The following is a 10344-nucleotide window of genomic DNA, read 5'->3' on the forward strand; positions in this document are numbered from 1 at the left end:
CCGTCATTTAAAATGCCAATCTAAACCTAAAGTCGACCCACCCCACACAGAGAACTGGAAATAGGGCCACCTACGAATGAAATCCTACTGGACCTATCGTTGATTTGGATTTGGATTAGGTTGATATTAGGTTTTGTCCTCCATCCTTGCATGGCTCTCCTTTTCAACAGGTTGGATGGCATATTAGTATCGTGGAGGGACCCAGGAATGTTTCAGCGGTGGGTGGGGCGCCGATTAGATACTGACAAGGTCAGTAGCCATATAAGTAATGTCACCAAGTTATATGGACCCACCACGATGCATGTGTCATATCCAAACCATCCAACCATTTGTAGAGATCATTTTATGGCAGGAGAAAAAGAATGAGATAGATCTAAAGTTCAAATGGACCCACCACAGAAAACCGTGAGAACAGTCACACCCACCGATTGAAACATTTATAGGCCCACCATGATGTCTTTTTTAGATTCAACCTATTCATAAGTTAACATAGAGATAGATGAAGTGATATATATATATATATATATATATATATATATATATATATATATATATATATATATAAGCTTGATCGGAAACTTCTGTGGCCCCTAAGAAGTTTTGAACCGTGGATGTCACTGTTCCCACTGTTTTCTATGGTGGGGTCCACTTGAAGTTTAGATCTATCTCATTCTTTTTCTCATGACATAAAAAGATCTCTCCAAATGGATGGACAGTATGGATAAAACACATGCATTATGGTGGGTCCATGGAGCTTGGTAACATCACTTCAGTAGCGAATTGGCTACTGGCCTTGTCAGTATCTAATCCGCGCCCCGGTGGGTGTTGGCATGAGTTTTGGGATTGTGTACTAATATGAAACGGTGCAAATGATGGACAGACTGGATGTCACACACATGCCACGTTGGCCCCACAAAGCTTTTTGTAAATGAGCTCCCTGCAACACAGACCCAAATATCACGTTCCTCTGGCATATAAACGAGCTCCCTATTGCAGACATGGACTTCGAATCCAACTATCCAGATCATGGCACAGTTGCCTTAATTTACCAGTCAGATGATTTTGACCAACCAATTTTGTCCCTTGACTCTGTACTGCGGAACTAACCGTCCGCTTGAAGGCCAAAAATTGGATGTGCAAAGCTTTGGAGGTTAAGCTTAACTTACAATGTGTTGTATTGGGCCCACTATGATGGGTGCATGACACCCAATACGTCTATCATCAGTGTCTTCTTGGGTCACCCTTGCCTCCCAAAAAATCAGATGGGACATATCATGAAAAATCATGCCTAAACCTTTAAAATCCAGTGGTGAGGTCCACCTGGATTTGGGACTGGTCTGATTTTCTCTGTATCAATTCATCCTTGTGGGATGTATCTTGTGAATGGATTAGATGACATGTAAATAATAAAGTGTGCCCCCACAAACAATCTAAAAGGTTTCTGATGGTGGTATTATCATTCCAACTGTTCCTGTGGCATGGCCTACTTGAGTTTTTGAGTTTTTGATCCGCCTGGTATTTATTTTCTAATAACAACACGAGGGCCCGCACGGATGGATTGGATGTCGTGCATACATCATGGTGGGCACTACACATTGACTTGTACGTTGAGCTTAACTTACCAAACATACTATTGGATCCAGCCGCGTTTATCAATGTGGTTTTTAGTCAATGGCCCATCCACAATGAAGCCCGTAATTTGGACGGTGCAGATTGGTGACCACATGCTACGTGTACGTTGGATAAGTTGCCACAATCTAGTAAGCAGTTGCAAACACAAACCGTAGTGCCTGCCACCGGCTTTTAAATTTAAAAAAAAAAAAAAAAGACCGATTGCCTACAATGACTCGTTGCGACCATATTTCGGTAATGCGAACCGCTAACATGGTTGGGACCATTTTGGATGGCTAGGCAATAAAAAGGAAAAATAATAGTAATAATGATAATAATTTCTACTGGGTGGATGAAATCTAACCCTCCAATGGGAAGTCCCGACTCCCGAGCAATCAGAGACCTCCCTTCCACCAATTGAAAGTATCCAAGTTATCAATCATGATATCGATGCACGTATGCACGTTCGTGTACAAGATCTGGACCGTTTATCTATGAAGCCTTACCTTAGATAGGCCATACCCACAAAAGCTATAGTCATATAATTCTGGCCAAGTGAATGACACGTGGATGGATGGAGTTGGATTTTTGCCTTCCGACTAGTGGGCCTATCTTCTTGGGCAGAATTGTCCGGTTTAAGTGTTTTTCAACCTTAGGCTATCCAAGCACTAACCACTGGATAGACGGTTTGGATCCACCGCCTCACCTGCCAGGTTTCAAATACTAGAGGCGCACGTCTGCAAGATAATGACCGCTCGTCTGATCTTAAAGGGGCTCGGACATGTGACATGTTGACATAGTCTAAGTGCTTCGTCGCCACTGGGGGAAGTGGACACAGATTGCCGGGTTCTTGTAGTGGGAAGCTGTGTGGGGCCCACATATATGCGTGTGACAAATCCACTCCATCCATAGGTTTTGCAATGTCACGGTAATTATATTACTCTTAAAAACAAAAGCACGTATAAAAACTAAACGAATTATATATTAGTAGTAGAATTTAGATGGCTTGTGTCTCTCAACCTCCACAAAACACACAAACAAACTGTGGTCATATTAAAAACTGCATGTATCAACAATAACCTAATTAGATATTAGTATTAAAATTTCCATTAAATAATATTAGTAGAATCTTTAACGTCATGTTACTCCTGAAAAGAAAAGCATGTATTAGAAAATTCATTTCTTCTCGTATAAGTGAAGATCTAATTTAATGAAGAAAATTGAAAATTCATATGGTAGACTGAGGAGATAACATTTCAAACAAAATTCACAATCAATTATTAAATACAAAGAAGCAGAAAATTCAAAATTTCAATCAAACTAGCACGTCAGGACAAATGCAACCTATTGCTATGAAATCTAAAATTTTTGAGTAAGAAATGATAACAGAACAGAACCTTTCTGTAAATCTTCACAGTGAGCATATGTTTTTATAATTTTTAGTTGGAATTATAATCTAATGGTACATATCATGTGCCGTGTACTCGTGTTGCATTGTGCACACTCTTTCTCTATTTTTAAGCAACCACTAATTTTTTTCTTGAAAGTGCTTTAAATTTGTCTAAATTGGAAATCCATCCATCTCTTCTGTTATGTTCGTTTTATTCTCTTAGCTTCCATTTCTCATGAGTTTTCTCACTGCCTTTATTGAAAGAGATGATTGTGGGATGATTCTCATTTATTATATAATGTTTTTTTTTATTTATTATTATTATTATTATTTTTTGTGCTATTGACTCTCTTCTCAATATCTTCCAAAGAATCTTATTATTATTCAGCAAAATCCAGAAAATCTGGCTGTAATGGTGTAATGTTCGTTTTATTCTCTTAGCTTCCATTTCTCATGAGTTTTCTCACTGCCTTTACTGAAAAATATGATTGTGGGACGAATCTCATATATTATATAATGATTTTTTATTTTTTATTTTATTTTTATTTTTTTGTGCTATTGACTCTCTTCTCAATATCTTCCAAAGAATCTTATTATTATTCAGCAAAATCTAAAAAATCTGGCTGTAATGTTGTATGCATTATAATGACTGACTTTTTTTAATTAGCCAAATTCTAGCAACGTGGAGGAATTCAGAATGAAGCTCATGGAGCGGAGACATGTTCAAGCAAGACAATGTAAGAGCATATGATGAAAATATAGCCCACATACAGTTAAAAGTAGCTGGGTGATTGGAGTGACAAATAGATTGATTTTAAAAGTTTTAAATTAACCTATGAGAGGCAAGCATAATATATCATGCGGCTAAAAATGAAGAGAATGCAGACCAAAAAGACATTACGCTTGAGAGCGAGTTTCAGGTGTAAGTTGCATACAAGTGAAATCACGTCTTTTGCTTAGGATTTCAAATGCACTAAAAAAGTTGTAAGTGACTTACAGCTTGTAACTCACTTACAAGTAAAATTTTTTGTCCAAGCACCACCTTTAAGGGGGGTTGCCTGTAAACCCTTGTGAACTAATAAAACTTCCAGGCATCCAAATGACCCCTAAATGCACCGGAGAAATAAGAAATCATATGATCCTTGGTCTACTGGAGCGTTGGATATGCCTTACTTTGTGTTCATTGCTTAAAATAATATGAGAAAACGGATTGACGGTTTAGATGTACAGATACATCACGGTGGGCCCGCCCACAGACCTGCCCGTTCGGAGCTAGGGACGGGCGGGGTAGTACGCAATCCGCGTCCCTTTCGGTCCTACCGGCTTATACAGATCCTGGAAGGGAGAGCTGCCGCTTTTTTCAATGCTTCTAGTACCACGATGCGGTAGCGCTAACCTTACCAGCAGGTCGAGCTAGACTCAAAGAGCCAATAACCTCATAGGGCAAATTGCTCAGCAGTCTTGAACTGTAGTAGTGCCAGATATCTATAGAGCTGCACTACACAATATCCACCCCAATGTTATACTCACATCTACTCAGTACTCGAGCTTCCTACAGTGTTCGATATATCCTGAGCCCAGCCTAGGTCCACAATGAGCCAAGTACAACCTAAAAGCTGCTCATAATGTTTATGCTGGTTCCAGGTCCCAGCTCAAGATTTTGTCTACGAGAGAGCAATGCTCACACAACGATTTGGAGTATAAATGGGAAGCGGATTGGCTCACACCAGCTATATAATTGTTGTATTGACGTCAGCAAGTTCTGTAGGTCCCATCATGACGTATGTGTTATATCCAAACCATTCATCCATTTGGCGAGCTCATATTAAGGCTTGAGAAGAAAAATAAGACACATCTAACTATCAAGTGGACGACACTGAAAAAAGCAGTGGGGGATTGAAAGTCTACCATTGAAACCCTTTTTGGGATTACAGGAGTTTTGGATCAATATTAAATTTGCTTTTCCTCTTGGTTCAAGTCTTTGTGACCTTGTGAACATATTGGATGGAAAATAAACGTTATGGTGGGCTCTAGAAATTTTCAAATAGTGAAAATCATTATCTCTGCTTCTATTTATGGTGTGGTCCAGATGATCTTTGGATATGATTCATTTTTTTGGATAATGCTTTAAAATTATCTATAAAAATAGATGAAGGCTGTAGATATAATAAACACATCACTGTGGGGCCATAAAACTTTGATCTCTTTTGAATCGTTTGTACAACTCGGAGCTCGAGGAGCTTCAGTGCTCATCTTCGCAGACACGTAACTACAGCAGTTATATAGCTGGTGTGTGGTACACCAGCCAATCCGCTTTCATATAAATGAGGCCTCCACCACATCTGCATTAAATAGGAGAGAGGAAGCCTCTGCTATTTATTTTCTTTTCATTTAATGTTCTCTCTCCAATCAATGCTTTCTCTCATCTACTTTATTTAAATAAATAAATAAATAAATAAAAATTCTCCCAAAATGAAACAGGGGTAATGTGAACCTCCATACTCATATATGTATTGAAGTTTCGAGCTTTCACAAGTGTGGCTCATGGATGGACGATGTTGAGGTCAAAATCTGGACCACTCTCCACTCAATGTGGTGAATCTTCGACGAACCTTGGTCCTGCATAAGGGGTGAGCAAAGGAGACCCTGGCTAAGCCGGGGGACCCTCCGATGCCTAAGTCAGGTCAAGGGAATTCGGTTCTAAGTTGAATGTAGAGAGAGGGGGTGAGATATTGCGTACCTGTACCAATGGAGTCCCCCCGTATTTATACCTACGTATTGGGTGATCTGCGTCCGTTAATCTCAGCACGATTTACTCAATCAGTTGGATACTGTGATCGTGGAGATCTCGACCGCAATCTAAGGATTATGTAGCGTATTGTGTCTTAGATAAGTATATATGTGGGCGAGATATCTGGCCATGTCCGCGTAAGGCAGTTTCTTAGTTCAGTGTCCGGAATGTATACACATAGCTTCGGCCTCGGCTCTAGGTCTTTGAACTAAGGTGCTTCCAACCCCAAGCCTTGATCCTTGACTAGTTATTGAACAAAGATAGCGGCTCGGAGCCGAGATGGGCTTCGGCCTGGGCTGAGGGTGGACTTGGCTCCACTTGTCAATCATACACTTTTGAGGTCTCCTCTCTGAACTCCGAGGTAGGTAGCGGACTTAACTCATCGAGTTGGATTTCCCCATAACAGGTGATTTAAGCTCTCATGGGAAAATAGGCCGACCTATTGAAGGACGAGCTAGGTCAAGCGCCCTCGTGAGCAATAGGTCTGACCTCCGCTTTGAACCCCATTCAAATCCCAGGCCAAGCTCGACCTCACTAGAGAAACCGAGCTTGACCTCCACGGGTAGAGGGGGCTCGACTTCAGTGAGAAGACCATGCCTGACCTTTACACGACAGAGCCCCAGCTAGTGAGATCAACCCTTCAACATTAGGCTGAACTCGACCCCAACGTTGGATCGAACCTGACCTAACCAAGGCCCCTTCGACAATTCGTGTCGAGGATCACGAAGACCATCTCCCATTAGGGATCTCCTCGCCAAAGATCCAGAAGGGTCTGCCACACGCAGGCTCCGAATCCTAATATGATTTTATCCCCGATAAAATGGGGATAGATGCCTTCCACGCCACCACCTCTTCCCATCTATAAATAAGAAGGCGTTCAGAGAGGAGAGACATGCACAATCTCTAGACCTAACCCTTATATACCCAACTAGACACATATTCACACTGGCATCGAAGGGTCCTTGGCACATGAGCCAAAATCTTCTTAGCTTGCTCTTTGTGCAAGTTCACGAGCCAAGGGAAAGAGCGATTGGATTTCTACATCAACATAAGCTATTGTTTTGGGTGAGGCTCCCTGTGCATAGATGGTCCCCAAATAATCTCACCCGATTAGGAGATCAAAGCTATCCAATACTTAGTTTATTTTTTCTTCAAATCCAAATTATTCTTGTACTTTCTTTATAATTTTTTATTTGGAGGTTATACATAGCATAAATAATGGATAGAATGTAGGCTCCATGGCAGGCCTCTAATTAGGTAATGTACACCACGAATGGTATTGGTCCGCGGATCAAGTTGATCGCACTTGTATGTGAAATTAGACGTTTGTAGAAAGGTCTAAATTCAATAAACATGTGTGGGCCACTTTAACAAGTGCACTATATATCCAATATTTGGTACTTTTTGTTAGAATATTTGGTTGAATTAAATAGACTATTAAAATCTAGAACCAAAAAAAAAAAAAAAATGACATCTCGACCGCACACACGTTTCGCATAAAAGGGCGAGAGGTAGCAATCAATTCATGGTACACAACATAGTTGGGCATGTTTCCATCTTCATCCATTTCAAGCACTGAGGATGGATGCACCTGTAATCATAAAATGAAAATGCGCAAGTGCGAGTACACTTTTACAAATAAAGTCCCGCAAATACCCCCACACACACCCACACCCATGTGAGTACACTCGCACCGCACCCGCACCTGCGCCCAGCCCATCCCGTCATAGACACGGACTCGGCTCGGCTCGGCGCTCGCGCATGTGGTCAATGACATTGATTACAGCAATTGGTACATCCCTCCCTCCCCCCCTAAAGGGACCAAATTCACATGCCCCCTGAATAAGGCTCAAGCCCAAGGCAAAAGGCCAATCTTATATACAAGGATATCCTCTTTTGTCAAATCCGATGTGGGACAAAATCAACTACTCAAAAGCATTAAAATTTTCAAATGTCAAGGGAAATCGAAAATTTTAAAAACCAAAGTTTAATGTATATTTTGAAACAAAATACAACGCTTTTCATGCTCACATCATCCACTGCTCAATGGATATGCAAGCTATTAACGTGCAGTTGGATGGTGAAAACTAATACTTTCATGCTCACGCCATCCATTGCTCAATGAATAAGCAAGCTATTAAGTGTGCCTCTGGATGGCGAAAATCCGGCCAACGTGGTAGTATTCTATCAAAACCTTTAGGGGTATTTGGTGCATAGAATTAGATGGTACTAAGTGGGATGAAACTTTAAATCCCTTAGTTTGAAAAATCATCCCTATTTAGTTCATTTTAGGTTTCCAACATTGAATCCTATGCACGAAGTAGGGAGTGTTAAGAGGGCTTTCCCAAGTGAAATTTATGGGATTTCGTCCAAACAACATGAGCCAGGAAGTTCTTACGCTGGGCATGGAGGTGAGGCTCACTTTGATATTTGCAGAGAATCCACCCCATTAATCTGTTTTACAGGATCATTTTAGGGTAAGCGACAAAAAATGAGGTAAATTTAAAACTCAGGTGGGTCACATAGAGAAAACAGTGGAGATTGAGTGACTGCCATTGAAACATTCATATGACCACAAAAGTTTTGTATCACAATATAAAATTTTATATGTTGTCATTTCATCCCGATAGAAATAAACTTATAAACAGCTGGGATGACATATAAACATCAAGGTGGAGCTCAAGAAGGTTTCAATGGTAGGAAATTATTTCCATGCTCTTTCCTCTCGTATGGCCGACTTGAGTTTTGGATCCGCTTGGCTTTTGGTATCATGTCCTAAAACGATCTCACAAAACGGATGAACGGGGTGGATTACTCACAAACACCAAGGTGAGCCCCACCTTACTTTTCATTATAATTTTCAACACGAATTTCGAGATTGGTAGTTGTTTTCTATGTATAACCAAACACTACATGAATCAAAACATGTATTTAAGCCTTACATTTTACGTGATCCAAACACCAAAGTGAATAACTCACTTCCCTGGCATTAAGTGACATGGACAAGTGCATTTATTGCAAAAATAAAAAATAAATTTCCATCCCACTTAATACCATATAATTCCATACGCCAAATACCCCCTTAGGGTATTAAGTGGGATGGAATTGTTTTTTTTTGTAATAAATGTGGTGGATTGTCTCTTAATGTCATGGGAGCGAGCCTATTCACTTTGGTGTTTGGATCATGTAGGATGTATGGCTTAAATACATGTTTTGATTCATGTAGTGTTTGGTTGTATATGAAAAATAACTGTGAATCTCGAAAATCGTGTTTGAAAACTACGGTGAGAAAGTGGGGCCCACCTTAATGTTGGCGAGTAATCCACCTTGTCCATTGTTTTGTGAGATCATTTTATGACATGCAATCAAAAGTCAAGCAAATCCAAAACTCAAGTGAGCCATACAAGAGGAAAGAGTGGGGAAAGAATTTCCTACCGTTCAAAACTTCTCGAGCTCCACCTTGATGTTTATATGTCATCCCAATTGTTTATAAATTCATTTCTGTCGGGATGAATTGACAACACAGAAAATTTTATACCGCAATACAAAACTATTATGGCCATATGAATGTTTCAATGGTAGTCACTCAATCCCACCATTTCCTTGTGTGGCCACTTGAGTTTTAAATCTACCTCATTTTTAGTCACATACACTAAAATGATATTGTAAAATAGATGGACGGGGTGGATTCCTCGCAAATATCAAGGTGGGCCCCACCTCCATTCTCAGCATAAAAAAAATTTCAGTTCATGCTTTTAAGAGGAAATTCCATGGATTCCACAAATCCTAGTTGAGTTGTGGAAAGCCCTCCTTAACCCTCCTTACTCGATGCGCATGATCCAATGTAGGGATGATTTTTCAAACCAAGGAATTTAAAATTCCATCTCATTTAATACCATCTAATTCTATGCGCCAAACACCCCATAAAGCTTAAAGGCTAATTATATAATATAGACAGCATATAAAAATCCATGTTACTTTTCATGTTACAAGTTCGACCCATACCCGTATCTCACGCTCCAAACCACCAAACCTCGGGCAAATGTTATACCATCGTTGCTTGTCACGGGGCCAGGATCGTGCCGCTGGCTAGGTTTGGAACCGTGTTTCTATTTTTACCAAACGGGGGTACTCAGTGTCAAGCTAAACTATGGCGGTGTAACTGATGCTAATTCATCCGTCCCTGCGCATTGCACAAGCACACATCAACTCACAGTAAAAATGTGGGCTCCGTTACGGACAATGATGAAACTCACCCCGACGGGAAAGATCACATCCATATGAAAGTTTTCCACTGAATCTGAACTGTTGGCTATTTTCTCTTCAATTGTCGGCCGTCGGTAGAGCACTAAGATTGCTCCGATCACTTTGATTTTCAGGCATTCTCCATTCCCATATGGCTCCAAAATTCGGACGGTCCCGATTATCGTGCATGCGTCTCATGTGAGCCGTTGACGAGTTGGCGCATGTAGTAAATTCTGACAAACGCGCACCGTAGTCAAGTCGCACGAACGTTACGAGGAGCTGTACGATCCTGGACCCAGGATATATA

The sequence above is a fragment of the Magnolia sinica genome, chromosome 1 (assembly GCF_029962835.1).
Source record: "Magnolia sinica isolate HGM2019 chromosome 1, MsV1, whole genome shotgun sequence".
Classification (NCBI taxonomy): domain Eukaryota; kingdom Viridiplantae; phylum Streptophyta; class Magnoliopsida; order Magnoliales; family Magnoliaceae; genus Magnolia; species Magnolia sinica.